Source organism: Tamandua tetradactyla, chromosome 5 (assembly GCF_023851605.1).
Source record: "Tamandua tetradactyla isolate mTamTet1 chromosome 5, mTamTet1.pri, whole genome shotgun sequence".
Lineage (NCBI taxonomy): Eukaryota > Metazoa > Chordata > Mammalia > Pilosa > Myrmecophagidae > Tamandua > Tamandua tetradactyla.
Genome location: NC_135331.1, coordinates 186144831 through 186166832, shown reverse-complemented (window position 1 = coordinate 186166832; position 22002 = coordinate 186144831). Strand labels below are relative to the sequence as shown.

General features: G+C 37.6%; 1 protein-coding gene across 1 annotated transcript in view; it reads right to left on the bottom strand.

Annotated features, from left to right (window-relative positions):
* RNF217 (ring finger protein 217) overlaps positions 1–22002 on the bottom strand; it is a 142459-nt gene that overhangs the window by 70138 nt on the left and 50319 nt on the right. The window lies entirely within an intron of this gene.

Genomic DNA, 22002 nt, shown 5'->3' with positions numbered 1-22002 from the left:
ATTTATACTTCATGACAATAACCACTTTATCATGCCTTGCTCTGAAGAGTAGTACGATTTAAAAAACGAGCAGACGAAAACAACACAAAAACCTCCAAAACTTTTGCTTTCATTTGATAAGCAAAATGGCAATATTCTTATTTTAATCTGCGTGTCCTTATTATATTATTATTATTTCCCTTTTCCTAGCTATGTGTTGATCTGTAGGAGTCTGATATTCCATATCTCAATCCAGCATTTATAGAGGTTATATAATATTCCATGTGAACTAAGAACACTTTCCAATAAGACAAGCCAAAGCAGCAAGCCTTTATCCATAACACAACCCTGAACAGATGTTTACTTGGCAGCCTAGCTACCATAATTAATATCAGGGAGCAGGGCAATTAAAAAGAAATACAGCCAGATCTCACATCCATGAATCATGGTCTGAACACGTTCCAAACCATCTGAATGACTGGGCTCCCATCCTGCATTTTGAGAAAGATCTGCACGAAGATATCAAAAGACAAGGGGACTTATGAACACCAAATGCTCCGAGTATTTTGTCTGTCTGCCTTTTGGATCACTTCTCATTCTCTCCTTTTTGATATCAGATATTGATTTGATTCTTTCAGGCCTTGCTTCCTTGGATTGTATACTTCTCACAGCACCTTTCACATTTTATCTGCCTTGATACTTCCTAGCACCATAACAGTACCTGGCATACAGCTAACACTTAGTATGTGTTCATTGAAACAGAACAACCAAAGTCTTCACAGAAGGCTTAATCCAAGCCACAGGGTGTCTCTTAACTGCAGCGGTGGCTGTTTATCATTATGATCCTCTGCTAAAGAGCTGTGTCTAAAGTCCTGCTGACTGTGGAAAGCTTGGCAGGGGAAGGCATGCCAGCAGTGCTGCACGCGAAGATCAACACGAAGAGCGGGCAGAACTTTCCCTGGGAGGCAGGTGGGCTGCCTTCCCAGCAGCTGCTGTGCCACCTTGGTTTACTGTGCTGTCCTCCCTAAAGATGACTGAGATCCGAGACAAACTGTGACTTCAGTTTGACAAGTAAAAAAATGGTAATATATTGCCATTTTATTTACTTTATTATTTTAATATGTATTAGTTTAGCAGGGGATTTCTCATTTCTTTAATAAACAGATGGTAAGAAGTGATTTTTTAAAGGGAATGAGAGAGGTAAATGGAGGTTACACTTGAAGAGGCAATCTAGAAAATGTTTCATTTTAAGATCTCAATTCTGTTTGATTATATAATTCTAACATGGGAACATCTGTCCCATATTTTAGCCAACAAACTGATTGCCTTCAATTCTACATCATTTCTTTCTTTTTTTTTTTTAACACGGGCAGGCACCAGGATTTGAACCTAGGTCTCCAACATGGCAGGCAGGAACTCTGCTAGTGAGCCACTGTGACCCACCCTTCGTTATTTCTTCTTTAAAGTAAAAAACATTTCACTAAGCCCCTATTATATGCAAAGAATTTACTAAAGCACTCAAAATAAACCACACGGTATCATCTGTCCAAGTTATTTCTTTTTAGCTTTCTATTTTGAAACATTTCAAGTCTGTAGAAAAGTCAAAATAATAACACAATGAATGATTACGTTCCCTTCACTTGGATTCACTAATTGTTAACATTTTGTCACATTGCTTCTCTCTCTCTCTTAAACACACATCTTATTTATTTTTTCTTTTCTGTTTAACCATTCGAGAATAAGGGCATGCTCTTACTTAATCACAATATAATGCTCTCATCAGGAGACTTAACATGGATTAAATATTTTTAACTGATCTATATTCCATATTCCTATTTCGGTAAGTATCCCAAAAAATCTTTATACATAATTTTTAAAAATTATTCAGGATCCAATCAAGGATTACACAGTCCATTTGGTTGTCATTTCCCTTTCATCTGCTTTAATATACCACCTTTAAAAAATATATAATAATTCAAGCAATTAACATTTTGAGAATTTTGGGCCAGTTGTTTCACCCCGACTTGGTCAGATCAGGAAGCACAGACTTTCAGGGTGTCCCTTACTGGTTACAATAACTTTGATGACTTGGTTAGGGAGATGTTTGCCTCAGCTGTCCATTTTAAAGGTATTTTTCATTTGTAATTATTATGTAATCTGAGGTTATACTTGACCATGGGATTATATCTTGCTTCCCAACAACATAATGGGTTTATTACCCGTTGATGATCCTTCTGGAATTAGATGGGGGGGGGGGGGGGCAGGGGGTTACAAAGTGGTGAGTTTTCTAATTCTATTAGTCCTTCTATATTTACTAGAGCATTTTGTGCTCCAAATTTTTTTTTTTTAGTACCACTATAGACTCAGGAATTTCTTTTTTAATTTATTGTGTTAAAATCCATTGTTATCACACAAACTTTCTCAAATTTGGCCAGTGGGGGCCTCTTTAGGTCAGCCCCTGGGCCCTTTTGACAGGTATGCATTAGTCTTGACTATCTCCCTTGTCCCAGAATTTAGAATTAGCCAAGTCTCCAAAGAGTACTATTTCTTTTAGTAGGGAATGATATTTAGAAGCCAAAATCTGAGACACAGATGCACTTAATTCTACTGGGGTAGAATTCAGTGGCCAGAGCTATTATGTACATGTATACATATACATATATACACATACACATGAAAATACATATATACATACACATGCATATACATATATGTATATATAGTTTCCTTTATTTTAAATCATGATTTCTTACTGTTACTTCCAATTCTAATCCAACACTAAAAGGGCTCTTCCTCACCTTCCAATGCCATAATTGTATTTCTCTTCTCCCACAATGATAAAGTTGTTTTCCTCAAAATTCATATGTTTACTTGCTTTACTTTTCAATATATACACAAGTTTCACAATTAGTATTACCAGTATCACTAGCAACAACAATCCAATTACGTAAAGTTAAAGATGTATATGCAATTATTTCTGTACTCAGGATATATCCCACTAAGTATAGAGAAGAGCACTCTGTTTAAAAGTTGCATCAAGTATCCATGTGATTATGCAATCAGCTTGATATGCACTTTAGCGCATCTGTTTTCGTTCACATTCTATTCTTCAGGTTTGTTTCTTTATCCTTTTTGATTTAGTTTTTTTTTTTTTTAATGTACATGGGCAGGCACTGGGAATCGAAACCAGGTCTCTGGCATGACAGGAGAGAATTCTGCCTGCTGAGCCACCATGGCCTGCCCTAGTTTTATTTTTTAATATGTAAACATTAACATGGTTCAAAACTCAAAACTACACAGACATTATAAGAAGTCTATAGGTTAGAAATATTAAAAGAGAGTATCTTTTATCATAGGACAGTATCATTAGGGCAGATAATCCATCTATGAATTACATTTTCCTTTTCCTCACCAACATTCATGCCATTCAAAATAATGTGAAAAGATATAGAAACTCCCAAAGTCCAGTACAAAAAACAAAAAGCAGTTGTTGACTAGTGTTAGGAGTTCCACAAGTACTGACATCTCTAAGGATTTGAGGCCCCCAAAGCAGCTAAGTTACAAATTAAAGGTCTGAATTCATTCAAAATAATGCAATCTGTTTAAGATATAACTTTTTTATTTTTTAAACAAGCAAGAATGACTTTATTCAAGGACTATTAATAGCAGGGGAGGGAGGACTAAACCTTTAAGCCACAATTTAGTTACCTTTCTTCAAAACTTGGCTTAGATAATTCTTTGATCCTCTTTACTTATGTAGGACTTAAAAACATACGAAATTCATTCCTGGAGATTATTCCATTAGACTAGTGGTAGTTGAACTACCGATCATGAAACCTTAAAAATTATCCCTTAAACCCTCCATCGTGGCTCCTGATTAGCTACTTTGGCACTCTGGGGGCCCGGCTCTGAGGGTGGTCATTATCCCACCCCGCGGCAGACTAAAGCTGTGAAGGGACTTGAGGACGGGCCTCGGCTGCAGGGCACAGTTCAAGGGCTGCACCGGCTGGACAGGAAGGAAGGAAAGGAAGAAAGAGATAAGACGGTGAACGAGGCAAAACGCTGGAATTGGTGGATCTGGGTCCCTGGGGGGTTGTAACTGTCCTATAAGAAAGTATTTCAAATAGAATGATTTTTTTTAATATAAAAAAATACTGTACAAAATATAAATAAAAATCAATAAAATTTCTTGATTTTGCACTTACTTTAACCAATGCTAAGGCCAAAGAAAGGAGCCCTCTTACCATGTCTCTACGAATATAGGCTGCTCTTAAACACTTCCATGTTACCAAATCACCAAGTCTTGAATAAACGTGTTAGAAATGGCTATTGGTTACACGTAAGACAGCTCTAGGCCAGCTGACTACGTACTATCAGAAGGTTCAGTAGGACCCAAACTACTTTAAAAGGTCAGATAATCTGATTAAAAGAAATTTGTGGTAATTTCTTTTGTACAGTGAATAAGTGCTTCCCTATATCACTGGCTTTGTAATTCTATATATTTTACTTTAAGCTTTCAGCAGTGAGTTAATTCATTTACTATGCTATGCTTGTACCAAAATGACTATTGAATGTAATTTGAATAAGGGGATTAAGGTGATTAGTGATCACATTTTAAAAATACACTCAGTGAAGATAAAATAATAGCTTCAAAAAGGTCAATGGCACTTAAATATATGTAATTAAAGAATTACATTTATTTTATTTTAACTATAGGATTAAACTTAAAGGCCTATAAAACACATAATTCTAGAACCAGGTGAACAGACACATGTATATTTCCCACAATAATCTTACCTGCCCAGGTATATTTTTCCCCAAAACAGGTTATTCTTGTACTTTTATGCATTTATAGCCTTGCTTTTTATATCTAACATTTAACGTTTTTGTTATATATAACAAAACAACCTGAAGCAGTTTACAATAAAAGGGACAAATACAAATAAAGCTGCAAAATAGTGGTAAAGAACTCCTGCCCATTAGTGAAGGAGCTATATTGTTCATTAGAAAACCCTGCTCAGGACAACTCCAATTCATCCCAAATGTAACTCCGTGTTTCCCAGTGCAAGGACAAATGGAAAACACAATGCGGTAAAGAGCCATCTTGTCCAGTGAAGAAAAGCATATCATTTCACTGGGACAGAGAAAGTTTTTTCTACATGATAGTCTAAGAAAACGTGTGTAATCTTCATATAAAGCACACCAAATGCCAAGAAAGTTAGTGTCAAGAACACAGTTTGCAGAAGTTTTCATATAGTTGTTTCTTTTTTTTTCACATTACTGTTTCTTTTCAAATCATATGAAAATTTGGAAAATGCAGAAAATAGAGCTACATATTATAGTATCCATAACTATCTATATGCACATATAAACAAAAATATATATAAAATACAGTTCATACCATATACTCTATTTTCTAATTTTCATTTCTGCTTATTATATCATAGCTATTTTTTCTTCCAAAATATTCTGAAGTGGCATATATATGGCTATCCCATTAATTATTTAACCAACCTCTACCATTTGGCATTTAAACATTCCCATGTTTCCTCTATTATATGATTCAGTGATGAATATGCTTGCTTTTTTTTTTTGTATTTCTGATTATTGTCTTAGGAAAATCCTTATAAACTTGCATTCTTTAAAAGTATGAACTTCTTAAGGATGGATGATACATCTTACATTCTATTTTCTTTTCAAGGCCCCATTTTACATCTTAAATGTAAGTATTTTTAAAATCAACACTATAATTCTCTGAAGACTTTTTTTCAGGGATGTAAAGCAATGCAGTACCACGTTCGCAGCTTCAGCCTGGATGGTTAGCTTGTCCCTGGGTCTCCTTTTCTGGGATATCAGTGATACTAGCTGGCATTCTAATATAAACTAGATAGTGTGAGCATTGGTATCAAGAAAACTTGCTGCAGCTAAAGATTGTTTAGGTGAAAATCTACAAGCTTCAGACATTGGGTACTTAAACAGCAATGCTGGTGGATTTATGGGAACATAAAAACATGTGATGGGGGCAGTGCATTGGTGGCTCAGCAGGTAGAATTCTTGCCTGCCATGCCGGAGACCTGGGTTCGAGTGTCGGTGCCTGCCCATGTGAAAACAAAAACAAGAACAAAAAGAACATGGGACTGGCATATTTACACAGCTGCAGGACACTCCACCACAGTGCAGAGGTGGTCTAAAGAGTATCATGTACAGGACCAAAATGGCTTCAAGGAAGCAGCCCTGAATTTGTTCAAACAAGCACATGACTGAGTTCTCAATAATAACTACACTATAAAACATGTAAGAGGGGACCTTGACCTAAAACATTATTAATTCTTAATTTAAAAAATAAGTTGGTACCTCAGGCAAATAAATGAGGTGTGAGAGGGATGAAAGTCTTTCACTGCCCACCAGAGTGGTAAGCATCTAGGCATCCCAAGAAGTCTGGTTTTGGTGTGTTTGTTCTGAACGGTGTCTGACTGTAACTGGCTAAACAGTTCAGTTACCTCTGGAGGCTGATTATTTTACCTGCAGACAGATGATATAATCAGCATGGAGAAGGATTTATTCCTATTTCCTGCTTTGGAAAGCCCCTACATACTGTTCATGTAATAAATGTAGCAAATAATTTCAGTCATAATATTAAATAGGAGGGGAGAAAGCAGAGTTTTAGGCCAACTATAATTTGACTTTTCTCTCTAACGCTCAGTTACCCCATTTATGCCTACTTCATAGGCTGTTTCAAGGATTCAGCTAATCCAAGGCAAGGATACAGAGTAGAACCTGGCATGCCATACACATTCAAGAGTTGGTAGCCTTTTTAATAGCATTATTACTCAAAACTATTCCTACCTGCTCTGAGGTAGCATGTGACAAAGGCACAGAAGAGCTTCCAATCACCATCCTGTACAACTTGGGGACTTGAATGTGATGGCGCTGCCTGGACTGTCCAGGTGAGCAGCGCCCTCTGGAGTTGTGAAGAACATCTGCCTTCAGTTTAGTCCAGAAACAACTCCTATTTAGTGACCAATAAGTAGACCAATAGAAATCTTAAAATTCTTTCTATAAAAAAGATGGATTGGGCAGTGGTGGCTCAGTGGCAGAATTCTCACCTGCCATGCCGGAGATACAGGTTCAATTCCCAAAGCCCGCCCATGCCAAAAAAAAAAAAAAAGGATGGATTGACTTGGTATAAACTGCATATGTAGTATGGGGAGCATTATATTTCTGTGATTTATATTAACTTTGCTTTACAAATTAATTTCCTTTCTTACAGTGATAATCACTTTTACTTATTAGAGCAGTTTTATGTCAGTTACCTTATAATCATTACCCAGTAGGTAAATAATGTCCAAGTGGGGATTCAGAGCCAGGTCTTCCAGATCTAAATCTTTGCGTTTGCCACTTAGTGAGATGACACAGTGAATAATTCAAATACAATGAATATACATGGGGTATTCCTGCTATATTCCTTCTTTCAGAATTCACCTATTTTTCATGTACTTTTCTTTTACTCTATCTAACATTTGTTGAATTTTTGTTTGTTTGTTTTTTCTTTCTTTTGTTCATTTGTTTGTTTGTTTCTGGGAGGTGCATGGGCCAGGAAATGAACCCGGGTCTCCCGTATGGTAGGCAAGAATTCTACCACTGAATGACAGATCACATTTTAAAGGGAACTATAACTTTTAATTCTTTCAGGCTCTCTCTCCTGCAATATAATACTGAGTATAAAAATACAGGAAAAAAACCTCATGGTAATTTTTGAATAGAATTAATGTCTCTAAAACACAAAACTAATGCTTTTGAGGAACATGTAAAGTACCCCAATTATAAATATAAAATTATATTACCTTTAAAAATGAGGATCACATTAAATTACAGTCATTTCTGAAAATCTTTTAGCAGAGGCCCAAAAGCAATACAAACGATTATGAACAACTATTCATACTGGGTACATGGAGCTTTAATGCAACTGCTATACAACAATGCACTGCAGAGATGATGTGCTATGTTAAAAACGTCATATTCATTGCTGTTAACTCATCTTTCCAAAATTCTGTCAGATAAGCCACCCAAACTGAAAGAACCTTATTCTGTTATATTTACTGCTGCAGCACCACGAAGCAGAGAGTCCATGAGCCAGCAACCTTTGGAGATGAAGAAGAAAAACACCTCCCGGGAGCTTCATGAAACTGGAAGCCAGGAGAGAAAAGCTAACAGATGACGCATGTTCACCATGTGCCCTTCCAGATGAGAGAGGAACCCTGACTGTGTTCACCATGTGCCTTTCCAGATGAGAGAGAAACTGTGACTGTATTTGCCATGTGCCCTTCCACTTGAGAGAGAAACCCTGAACTTCATCAGCCTTCTTGAACCAAGGTATCTTTCCCTGGATGCCTTAGATTGGACATTTCTATAGACTTGTTTTAACCGGGACATTTCCTCGGCCTTAGAACTGAAAACAAGCAACTTATTAAATTTCCCTTTTAAAAGCCATTCCGTTTCTGGTATATTGCATTCCAGATGTAAGGGGCAGGCACAGGTCAAGAAGCAAAATGTTGCTTAGGGCATGTAATAGCTTGAGGTCTAAGAGCCAGTACCTATATAAATAAAAGCAGTTTGTTTTCCAAAATTTCAAAAGATCCACTTTTTTAACACAATAAACTTTAACTGAATAAAATAGCCTCAATTAACATTTTGAACAACATGACTATAGATTCAATGTGAAATAGCTTGTATCAAAAAAATAGAAATTGGCCCAGTCTTTTGAATCTACAAAATACAATGCTCCATTGAGCTACTTCAAAAACTTCTCATTGAGAAGAGAATTACAATAATGCAGTTGTTTAGTGTCTTATAACTTCTTACATCAAATCAGTTCATGCATTAAAGGTAATTAGCACCTTATAAGGAGACGGTTCAATTAAAACAAGGTGAACATATTTTATAACTAATAAACCAAGAAGAAAATATATAAGACTGGTAAATAAGTATGCTCTGGCAAGTTATATCTTAAGAGGAGTTACTTTCTAGGGCCATTACATAGTTAAGTGTCTGCTACTTAACACCATTTTCATTTCTTTAGAACAAATACTCAAGGAGAATAAGAAAATGTTTCTGATTTCAATTATGTGAAAGGGACAGGATCCAGAGAACAACAGATAAGGAAAGCTCTGAGGGTGGCAGGCCCACTGCAGCCATTATTTCCCTTTCTCTCTGCAAAAGCTAAACCTACTGATTGACCCTCAGACTTAGCAAAAACAGAATGCAGAACTGTCTGTCGCAGCAAAAGGAGCTGGAGGAAGACGAGTATGAATCAACTGACTGCTTACTGAAGCCAGTTTAAAATAATTACAGCAATATGAGAATATGAACATTTTCAAGATTCTATAATATAACATGGGCTAAGTAAAGGGAATAAAATTGACTGGGGTTATTTTTTGCAGAAATCTGTCCCAAAGCATGGAGATGGAATGCAGCTTGTCAGCAGTTCTTTTCTCATACTAGTTAGAAAAGTAAAGGTTCTGATATATGTCTAGTTCTTTCAGAGGAGTGACATTACAGAATTAAATAATGAATGAATGAATGAATGAAAGAAAATCTATATCTCAGTATAGTGCAAGTACCAACTGCTATGTACCAAGGTCCTCAGGTATCATGATGCATTTTTACATGAATATACCTCTTCATGGCAAATTCTCTCTTTTTTGCCTTTCTTTTTCTTTTCAGAAATAGAGGGCATCATCTGAAAGAGAAGCATTTCTGCTTTTAAGATCTGTGAGAAAAATCTATGCTTCGAGGTATCATGTGTGTGATGAGTCTTCTCACACAGGAGTCATCTTTGAGTAAATTACGAAAAAGAGCCCCTGCAGCACAAATAAACGTACCTCTTCATTTATATAACCCCTCTTCACTCCTTTCTTAAACTGGCTGTGAGTGTAGATGAGAAAAGGACTACTTATATAACAGCTTGGCTCTCCTATCCTATACCTCAACTCGAGTTCCAGCAATAGACTCACAAATATGAACAGAGGAAAAAGTTCTGCAAGGTTGAAGAACAAATCCTCTGCACATAAATTTTAGATATCCCTGCTCAGGGAAGCACCTTCCACTTACTTCCTTGTTCTTTGTAAGCTCGTATAAAAATACACATAATTAGGCATTATTTTCAATCATCAAATTAGGAAAAAAAGCCATTTGAAATGATAGTACTCAATGATACGGTCAGTATGGAGAAACTGCTACTCTCACGCATTGCTCATGGCATGGCAAATTGTAATACGTTTCGGAAAGTAACTTTGGTGACTTACGTATAAAACAATGAACTGAAACAAAGATGCAGAAATACTGAGCAAAAGATTTTCTCCCCAATTTAGCTTGAAACCAACAGAGGGAAGTCCCAGGATTGAGAAAAAAGAGGGAGCTCTATGTGAGGGACCAGATAGAGGCCACAGCTCAGGGCAATCAAAGGAAGGGACAGAATATAGTCAAAAGTCTCCCTGTGCAGAATTAAGCAGAATGAAATACTTACAGCCGGCGATGGCTGCTCCATTTGGAGGACTAAACTACCCCACCAAGGGCAAGACAGAGAGTCACTGTGAGAAGATGGACTCCACAGCCTGGGCTATGGTGTCCAGATCCACACTCTCCCCTCATTCCCCGACATGATGAGTGGGACTGGCTAACGCTGAACCTCGGTAGGTACGACTCATCTAGAGCATAAGGGGTACCTTCGGACCAGCCCAGCAAAGATTAACACAACTTCAACAGGGTACAACAGGCTTAAGAAAAAGGAACCACATCTCTTAGAAGCACTATAGTTACCACATACAAGAGATTTTTGCACCCCAAGTGCTGAAGATAACAGAATAAGCTGAAAAGAACTTTCATAAGTGTTTCATGTACCCTTTAAATGGACAAATTGTATGTGTGTGTATTATATCTCAAGCTGTTTAAAAAAGATAAGTAGGTTTAAAATGTTCAAATGAATAAAAGGAAGAATAGAAACTATTAGGTAAGAAGAGAAAGTATGGTCAAAGGTGAAACAGCAGATACAAATTCCAGATGAAAAACACAGACATTAAAATAAAAATTCAACTGACAAGTTGATCATAGGCTAGACAGAGTTGAAGACAAAATTAATGAATTAGAAGCTAGACCTCAGAAAATCATCTAGAATTTTACTGATATGTACATGTTATATATTGTATATTATATATATATATGTAGAAATAATTTTAATGTCCACTGACAGGAGATCAATTTAATGTATATTCATGTGCTGGTCTGAAAGGATGTATGTGTCCTAGAAAAGCCATGTTTTAATCCTAATCCCATTGGGTAAAGGCAACCGTTTCTTCTAATCCCTATTCAGTACTGTATGTTTGAAACTGTAATTAGATCATCTCCCTGGAGATGTGACTTAGGGAGTCACACTTGATGTGATCTTGAGTGATCAAGAGTGGCTGTTGAAATGGATTAGGTGGAGAAGTGTCTACACCCACTCAGGTAGGTCTTGATTAGTTTAATGGAATCCTATAAAAGAGGAAACATTTTGGAGAAGAGGAGATTCAAAGAGAGCAGAGCAGAACGACACAGCCTCAAGACACTGAGTCCATCAGCCAGTGACCTTTGGAGATGAAGAAGGAAAATGCCTCCCAGGGAGCTTCATGAAACAGGAAGCCAGGACAGGAAGCTAGCAGATGATGCCATCTTCATGACGTGCCCTTCCAGATGAGAGAGAAACCCTGAACTTCACTGGACTTCTTGAGCCAAGGTATCTTTCCCTGGATGCCTTTGATTGGACATTTCTATAGACTTGTTTTAACTGGGACATTTTTTCAGCCTCACGACTATAAAGTAGCAACTTATTAAATTTCCCTTTTTAAAAGCCATTCCATTTCTGGTATATTGCATTCTGGCAGCTAGCAAACTAGAACAATTCATTTATTGGAATAGTATACTTCCATTAAAATTAGTTATATAGTCTCTGAAGCAAACTGGAAAATCCATATGAAATAAATCTAAGTGGAAAAAAGCAGGATGCAAATTTGTACGCAATAATTTTAATTATATAACACAAATGGAACAATATCAGAAGTAAAACACTGTTTCACTAGTGACAATTCTAAGAAAGTGAGGTTATATAATTTTATCTTTTCTGTAGCCTTATAGTTAGGGGTTGAACATTACTAATCACCTGCGTCAGAAAATTCTTCTAATTTCTAATTTTGAAATTTCTTAACACTTATCCCACAGTTATAAATTTCACATTTTGGTATCTCAAGTGAAAATTTCAGGGTCTCTTTTCCCTTCATTGTCTACAACTTAAACATCTTGAACATAGAGGTATATTCTACATTTATACTCCATTCTGCATTCACAGGTCAGTTGACACTACCAGAGTGGTCCTGGGAAAGTTTCTCAGGTCCCTGGCCTTTTGTAAGGATTTTTTTTGCAGATGGTGCTGACTTTGATAGTATTTTCTGAGTCAGAGTGCCTCAAAACATACCTATTGAGTTAACAATCTATTGCCTAGGTGCTTACAAGGAGGTTTTTCTACCCTATCGGCTCAAGGGCATAATATAAATAATCTTTACCTAAACTTCAGTTAATATTCCTAGAAAATGTGGTATAACTCAAGCCTTAATTTCCTATATATAAATAATAATTTCTCATAATCCCTAATAATACTGTTATATGTTCCAAAGAAAACTGTATTTAATTAAAACTCTACAGTTGAAAGCCTTCTACTATTTTTAGTTCAAATAAGAGAAGAATATTCACATTTTAATGTAATGCGGTCTATGAATTTCTAGCATTACATCTTAAAAATTGTGGCTTATGATAACTATAATGCCATATAAGATTATTTCTTCAAGATTACAAAGGTTGGCATTATGAAAAAATTCCTTCAAAATATTTTCAAAAGTATCTTTGAAAAGGTATTACAGGAAGCTTAGATTATAACTACTTGGTGACTAAAAACTCAATATAGAAATCTGCTTTTATCACAAAAGATTCTCCTCCAGAGATCAAGTTTATCAATCTGCTGCTTCGAAAAGATAAAATTCTTTCTGCTTTCTCATCAAAGGAGGCTCACCTTGCACCCTTATGTTCTGCAGGACATATCTGTCTTTAAATTGCAGAGTCAACATATTTGCATGGAATTTTTTATCCTTTGATGTCTCAATATTCTGATCTTTCAATGTCAAGAACTTCAAACACTTGGCCTGAGTAACCCAAGGAAGTAAGTTGAAGAATGAATTAGAAAATCAGTTCTCTCCATTGCAACTATACATCCCACCCACAGGCCTTTGGAAAATGAGTTTTTCTTTGTCAACTACTGAAAAAAATGCTGAATCCTTTGTGTGATTATAAAGTAGTGAGACTAACTTTCTAAAAAACAAATCAGAATTAAAATTCAAACATGATGGGGTAGACTGAATCATGTGTTCCAACAAAAGACGTTCTTTTTTTTTATTAATTAAAAAAAAATTAACTAACAACATTTAGAAATCATTCCATTCTACATATGCAGTCAGTAATTCTTAATATCATCACATAGATGTATGATCATCATTTCTTAGTACATTTGCATCGATTTAGAAAAATAAATCTAACCAAAGACTTTCTTAATCTTAATCCAAGTTCCTTTGGGTGTGGACCCATTTGCAAATAGGACCTTAAGAAGATATTTGTTAAGGTATGATAAAATTGAATTGGGGTAGATATTAATCCGTATTACTGGAGGCCTTATAAAGAACAAATTTATGTGTTATCAGTAGAAATCGGACACCATAAGGCACCAGTAGACAGAAAAAGCCATCGGAGGAGACCAAGTACATCACCATGGGGCAGAGACAGAGATGCAAGCCAAGGAAATGCAAGGATTGCCGCAAGCCAGCACCAGAATCCTACAGATTTCTCAAGAAAGCATGGCCTGTATGACTCCTTCATTTAGGACTTACGACCTCTAAAACCACAAGCCAAGAGATTCTTGTTGTTTGGGCCCACCCATTGTGTGATATTTGTCCTAGCAGCCCTGGCAAATTAAGACACATGAGTTTGGTCCTTGTCCTTTGTTTATATAGTTACGCATTTACACTTTTACTCTCCTTTTCCACAAAAGACTTGTAGTAAGCACAACAAAAGACCATCGAGAGATTTGGACTGGTGCATGTACCGTGACATTCCAGAAAATGTCGACATCCTGCGGAAGGGACACACGGTTTTTGTGAAGGGCCCCCAAGGAACACTGCAGAAGGACTTCAATCACATCATTGCAGAACTCGTCTGTTCTAGAAAAAAAGAGGAGAGGCTCTGGGCTGACAAATGGTGGGCAAATGGAAAGGAGCTGGCTACAGTGTGCATTATCTACAGTCATGTATAGAACAAATCAAGGGTGTCACATGGGGCTTCTGTTTCAAAATGAGGCCTGTGTGTGCTTTCTTCCCCATCAATGTTCTTAGTCAGGGCAGTGGGTCTCTGGTTGGAATTGGAAATCTCAAGGGTGAAAAACATATCTGCGGGGTTCGGATGAAGCCAGGTGTTGCCTGTTCAGTATATTAAGCCCAGAAAGAGGAGTTAATTATTGAAGAAAATGACACTGAACTTGGATCAAATTCAGCTGCTTTGATTCCGCAAGCCACAACAGTTAAAAACAAGAATATAGGAAAAATTTTGGATGGTATCTGTCTCTGAGAAAGGAACAGTTCAGCAGGTTGATGGAGAGATCTAAGGAGATGTGCAACATTGGAAACAAGATGCCAGACCTATTTGTGATTTTAAAGATGCAATAAAGTTCATCTGTTAAAAAAAAAAGAGATTCAGACCTACTCGGCAGCAATCCCACTCCTGTGAATATACCCTAAGGAATCAAAAGCAGGTACTCAAACAGACATTGGTATGCCAATGTTCACAACAGCATGTTATTCACAAGCATCAAAAAGTGGAAGCAACCCACATGTCCATCAACAGATGAATGGACAAACAAAATGTGGTGTATATATACAAGTGAGTATTATATATAATAAAAATATATAATATTTCATTTCATAAAAAATGAAGATCTGGCATACTACAATATGAACGAACCTTGAAAACATTGTATGAGTTCGTTTATACTAACTATCTATAATACATAAATTCACAGAGACAGAAAGTAGATCAGAGGTTACGAGGGGCTGGAGTGGGGGAAGGATATTGCTTAATAATGCTTAATGGGTACAGAATTTCTGTTTGGGGTGATGAAAAAGTGTTGGTAATGGACAGTAGTAATGGTAGCACATTATTTTGAAAGTGATTAATACCACTGAACTGCATGCTTTTTGTGGTTAAAATGGGAACTGCTATGTTATAGATATGTTAGCACAATTTTAAAAAACAGAGAGAGATTCAGAACCTCACTGACGGCCTGTTCTTTTCTCCAATGATGCTATCATGGCTCAGTATGTGCCTTTGGCAACAATCTACTAGCCAGGCAAGAAAATCATTCTAGTTACCCTTCCTGCCAGGTCGTGCACTGCCTCCCTTAGGGCTAGAACCTTTGCTGCTCTGCTTATCTTCTCTCAACTTCCACCCCCATTCCTCTTGCCATCAGCCACAGGAAAACTAGCTGGGCTGGAGGCAGATAAGGCGGTCCAAGGGTAACGGCCGAGGTAAAGGCACTTAACAGAGGCAGAGGGCTAGGATGCAGGAGAGGGGAAGCTGCCACCCCATGGCACGTCCCCACCAGCTGCGCCTTCTTGATGGCACAACGGAGCCTTGCTTCAGTAACGGGGTTAGGACGGGGTGCCGGCCAAAGTCAAACTGCATGGATGGGGCTTTGCTCTGGTGACATTTTAACCATTTAAAGGAATATAAAATTTCACTGGCATGGCTGCTACTAAATGATATCAGAAAGAAGATAAAATAACTCAAGAGAGACAGAATATAATCGAGTATGCCTAGCTTCTTTTAATAATTAGTTCCGATCTATTAGTTATAAACTTCGATCTATTTGTTATATACTTATCAAGATCTTCCTACTAGATTTTTTTCAGAACTACCCCTGAGAAATGAAATCTTATTTGATAGCTGAATTTTAAAGAACAATATTTTAACTTGCCATTAAAAAAAAAAAATCTGAGTCAAAGCGTAACTTAAAAACCCGTATCACAAATGCAGAGTTTCAGTGGAGCGTGACATTTGGCTGCTAGGCAATGAGACTAAATGCAGATGTTGGGATCAATTAGTTCTGAGCTCCCAGCTCGGGTCGTCCCTGACTTCTCTGAATCTCAATTGTTTCAAAATCCAACCCCCTCATAAAAGATGTTGTTTTCACAAGGAGCTGTTCGTTTTTTTAGGGGTGGGATGGGGTGGGGTGGGGTGCATGGTCCGGGAATCAGACCCAGGTCTCCCTCATGGAAGGCGAGCATTCTACCACTGACCCACCCTTGCACCCCACACAAGGAGATTTTTGAGAATTGAAGGATATAAGTGAAATCACATAGCATAAGATCTGATACTTTAATAGATACTAATAGTTACTCAATAAATATTTCCTTTGCTACAATTACTTTCTATAATGATGATAACAATCACAACAATGACGATAATGCTGTCATCTAGCAATTGTTGAATATTTTTTACATTCTCCTTACTGAATTCGCATTTTTAATATGAGGATACTGAGGCTTAGGATAATTTTTCCAAGGTCACAAGCTACTAAGCACAACAGTGCTAGAATTTTAGTCCATATCAGCCTGACCCCAGGTATGTGCTGTTTTCCACTATGATATGCTCACTCTCTTCTCAGTTATTACAGAAACATGCAGCCTCAAGTTTGCTTCTTACCTGAACTCAAATAAAATCATCATATAGGACAATGTGTTTTAGAATGACTTAAACAGTATAAATCCTAAATTGGCTAACTATGCATATAAAAGCCCAAAGGGAAACTTTTAGTGACATATAGAGAAAACTTTTTTAAATATGAGAGGAAAGATGAATGTATGAGAGTTCAGTTTCATTCCAATCAATGTGCTCTAGTCTAAATTGCTAATGCTAACCTTGAAATCATAGGTTCTCAGCACTGAAAGAGAGCTGACCTCTCATCTACTACGCTCACATATTTGATTTTTGATCAACTGATGTCTGAACATGAGTTTATAATATATTGAATGACAGGGAGAGCACTATGTCTTAAGTAGGCTGATTAAATCTTTGACTACCATGACTATTAATCAAATTTCCTAATATGCAATCACATTTTAACAATTTCTCCTCATCCTACAAAAAAAATTCCCACACCCAATACCATCCTAACTACTTTGATTGGCTTGAGACTGTGGACCCAAAGCTACTACCATATACCAGTTTCTTAGAGGGTCTGACTAAAAGGATTGGCAAAATCCTCTCCATCATCTATACAGGATAAAACCAAATAGAGTCCACAGTATACTTTAAATACTTAGTTCAAACACGGTGCAATGGGGAGAATGCCACTATGATAAAGGAGGTGAAGTTTCAGAGCCAGCACAGAGGACACGGGCAGACCGCACAGAGAAGGAGGGAGGGTTCCAAAGGACTTTAAACAGGAAACCGCGGGGCCAGCATTAGGCAGATAAGGGAAAGCAAAGAGAGGAAAATAGGGAGGCAGTGGTAGGAGCTGATAAAAAGGTCAAATGAAATAATACGCTTTGGGATGAAAGTCAAGGAAGGTGTCGAGATTGGAAAGAAGAGGAAACGAAACCCGAACAAAGCACAGGGAAACAAGCAATTCCGGTATATCCCTTGGGGAGATGAGCAGGGGCTGAGAGACATTTAGATACTGAGAAGGAAGCAAAAGTGGGACAGCTATTCAAAGAGACATGGGCCAGTTGGAGACCATGAAGCCCAGGATGAGAAGGGTTAGAAAACTTGAGGTCAGATTTACTTAATCCACAAGTGACGGCATTGTTCCCATGCCTGGAGAGTGACAGCTGAATTCCTCAGTGGTCAAGCTTCCTCATGCCAAAAAGCAAAAGATCACACCAAAAGACCCATCATTCAGAGGTGAACACAGACAAAGATGTCCCAGTTGGGATAATCAAAGTAGGCCACTTTGGGGATGATTGTTCATGCTCGCATTTTACTCTCTAACAATAGCAAAATAGTTAAATATCTGCTACCCAATAGGAGTCTGAAGTCTATATAAATTTCTGTGGCTGAAGATCTCATTTCATGCTGAGAATACAGCACTTAAAATATATCTGCAAAAGTTATTTTCATGCACCCTGCCTAGCTGGAAACACAGGAACTCCAGAGGTCTGCTGCAAGGCACTCCCTCATCTGTCAAGGGTAACGGATGGCAGCAACATTTGTTCTTCAGCGGCTGGGCATTTTCTTCACTTATCGTGGCTTTGAATCACACCAGTCAGCATTAAAAAATAATCGTTTTGTTTCCCTTTTTCAGCACAAATAATCCAAAAGTAGGGATGCATGGGAGATTCCATTACAATGTATTCATATCACATAAGGGGGAAATCCTATACTTCATCCCAAGCTGTAAACATAAAGGGGAAAACTAAGACAAATGCATGAATTCAGGTTAATGAGCAACGTCCTCAATTTTAACAACTGAGTTAATTTTTAACTTTATTTTTTAACACTGAAAGGATACACATGTGAGAATCATCAGGAAGACACTCAATTATCTCTGAACTGTTTTATTTTAATCACCAGTTGAAAAACATATTATTACATCTTTATCTGGCAAGTTACAAGATACCAATAAGGGGTCTCATTAATGTGGGAATCTCTGCCCCACTCTTCACTAGATCTTTCATTCTTTAGTTCTCAAGCTAACTCCAACAAACCTAAAGCAAGACTCCCATTTACCACTGACATCAACGGCACAGCCTCTAAACATAAACGACAGTAGGGACGGAGTGCAGAAGGAGACCAAAAACACAGAAAGGCAGATATAAGGAAAAAGCATATTACTTAAGTATATTAGGAAATCTACAAAGAACTTCACCTAAAATACTGAATTCACCATTCCCTAATACAACTTTATTTCTGAGAACACTTCTCCCTTCTTTTATTTTCCTTATAAGAACAATTTCATAAATCAGCAATAGGGGAATACTAATCAATAAGAAAATCAAAGGACAATTTAAAAATTAACATTCTGCAAAATACCAAATCAATAAGTGAAAGGTAATCTCTGTGTTGATGACAGGAAACCTGAGACACTATTTTTGAGGGCCATTTTGGAATGTTTTAATTATATTCACTTGAAAGATATTTCTCATGCATTACACTTATATTTTTGAAACATGTTATGGCTTTTAAAAGTAAAAGAAGAACTAAAATGCCTGCAATGTATGCTACTCTTTCAACTTACGGATTTAAGCTTATTCTATTTTTTAAAAATCTTTTTATCTATTCAGGACTATTCTTTTCTACTCATAAAACATACTGCTACACTATAAATCATGTTTCAAATTGGAATATTGAAAACTTTTTTCAAAGGTACTTGGTTATTAAAATTGTGCTAGTTTGAAACATTATGTACCCCCCAAAAAGCCATGTTCTTTTTTCTAATCCAATCTTGTAGGGACAAACCTATTGTTTATGGTGGAACCTTTTAGTTAGGCTGTTTCCATGGAGATATGGCCCACCCAATTGTAGGTGGGATCATCTGAGTAGGTGGTTTCCATGTAGATGTATCTCCACCCATTCAAGGTGGTCATAATCTGCTTACTGGAGTCCTTTAAGAGGGAACCACCTTGGAAAATGCTCATTGCCGACACAGACAGAAACATCTGGACATGCAGAAAGAAAATACCCCAGGGTATTTTTGAAACTGTTTGAAACCAGAAGTCAAAGAACCAGCAGACACCAGCCATGTGCCTTCCCAGCTGACAGAGGTGTTCCAACCTCATTGGCCTTTCTTGAGTCAAGATATTTTTCTCTGGATACCTTAGTTTGGACATTTTTATGGCCTTAGAACTGTAAACTTGTAACTTAATAAATCCCCTTTTTAAAAGCCAACCCATTTTGATATATTGCATTCCAGCAGCATTAGCAAACTAAAACAGATTTTGGTACCAGGTAGAGTGGTGCTGTAGTTCACAAATATCAAACATGTTGGAATGGCTTTTTAAATGGATAAGGGGAAGGTTCTGGAAGAATTGTGATATATTTGCTAGAAAAGGCTTGAATTACTTTGAACAGACTTGTTGATAGAACTGTGGATACCTCTGATGAGGCTTTAGATAGAAATGATGAAAACGTCATTGCAAACTGGAAGGCAAGTGACCCTGGTTTTAAAATGGCAGAGAATTTGGCAAAATTAAGTGCTGGTGTTGGATGGAAAGGAGAATTTGAGAGTGATGAACTTGGATATTTGGCAGAAGAGATTCTCAAACTAAATGTGGAAAATGCATCCTGGCTTCTACTTGCAGCTTATAGTAAAATGCAACAGGAATGAAATAAGCTGAGAACAGAACACCTGGGTACAAAGAAGCTAGAAACTGATGGTCTGGAAAATTCTGGGCTTACAGAAAGGGAAATCCCAGAGAATAGTGTCTCACATGAGGATTTAACCAAACATGGAACCAGTCAGCTATTTCAGAAAAAGCCAGAACTAGAAATGGAGTGATCCAGAAAGGATTTATAGTAGGTCCTTTTCTCTGATGGGTGTGATCTGCACATACCATACGGAAAACTGATAAGCTTCTTGAGCCACCTACATAAATGGAACCACTGCCAGCCTGGACTAAAAGGGACAAATTGGGGGAAGACCACTTCAGAGGCAGAACCATGGAAGCTAAGGTCCAAGGCCAAGAAATCTTGGGCCAGGAGAGCAGACCCACCCATTTATGTGGAAGACTGAGTTTGCCTTGGAGGCAGAGGGCGGGTGGAAGAGTTTTGCCAGTGAAGGCCTTAGAGAGAGTAGAGCACATTCCCTGGGGATTGGGGAGAGCCTTACTGTCACTCTGTTGTTCTGCAGGTGTTGAGCATGTGCCCTGGAGATGGCAGAGAGCCTAGGTGCTTCCCCAATGTTTGAAGAGGGTGGAAATAAGAAAAAAATGGTCTCCCAGAGTTCCCCAAGATTACAACCCTCACCCCCTTGTTTGGAGAGAACAGGGACACTGCATCAGCCCTTGAAAAGGCTGAGATTGCCACTCTTCCAAGCCCTGAGGATGTTAAGCGACTTTCAGACTTTGAAATCTAATGGAGTTTGCCCTGCTGGTTTTAGGAGCTATTTGGATCCAGTAATCCTTGTGTGCCTTCCAATTTCTCCATATGAAAATGGGAACATTTATCCTATGACTCTCCCTCCTTTGTATACTAACAGCAGACAACTTTCTTTAAGTTTGTATGTCCAGAGACAGAGGAGAATTTTGCCTTAGGATAGACCAAGCCTGTAACTGAGTTTGATGAAATTTTGTAATGCTTCAGACTTTGTATTGTATTTGTATTGTTACTGAAATGGTTTAAGGCTTTTGTGATATTGTGATAGAATGAATGGACTTTGCATTTGGAAAAAACATGTCTTTTTGGGGTCCAGAAAGTGGAAGGTGCCTGCTTGAAACTGTTATGTACCCCAGAAAAGCTATGTTCTTTTTCCTAATCCAATTGTGTAGGAGCAGACCTATGGTTTAGGGTGGGACCTTTTGATTAGGTTATTTCCATGGAGATGAGACCCACCCTTTTGTGGATGGGACCTAATGATTAGGTAGTTTCCATGGAGATGTATCTCCGCCCATTCAAGGTGGGTCTTAATCTGCTTACTGGAGTCCTTAAAGATGGAACCGTTTTGGAAAACACTCAGAGATCACACAAAGAGAGATGTCTGGAGTTGCAGAAAGAAAAAACCCCCAGGGGAGGTGTTTGAGACCAGAAACCAAAGGATGAGCAGATAACAGCCATGTGCCTTCCCAGGTGACAGAGGTGTTTTGGATGCCAATGACTTTTCCCGTATCAAGGTATTTTTTCTGTATGCCTTAGTTTGGACATTTTTGGCCTCAAAACTATAAATTTGTAACTTAGTAAATC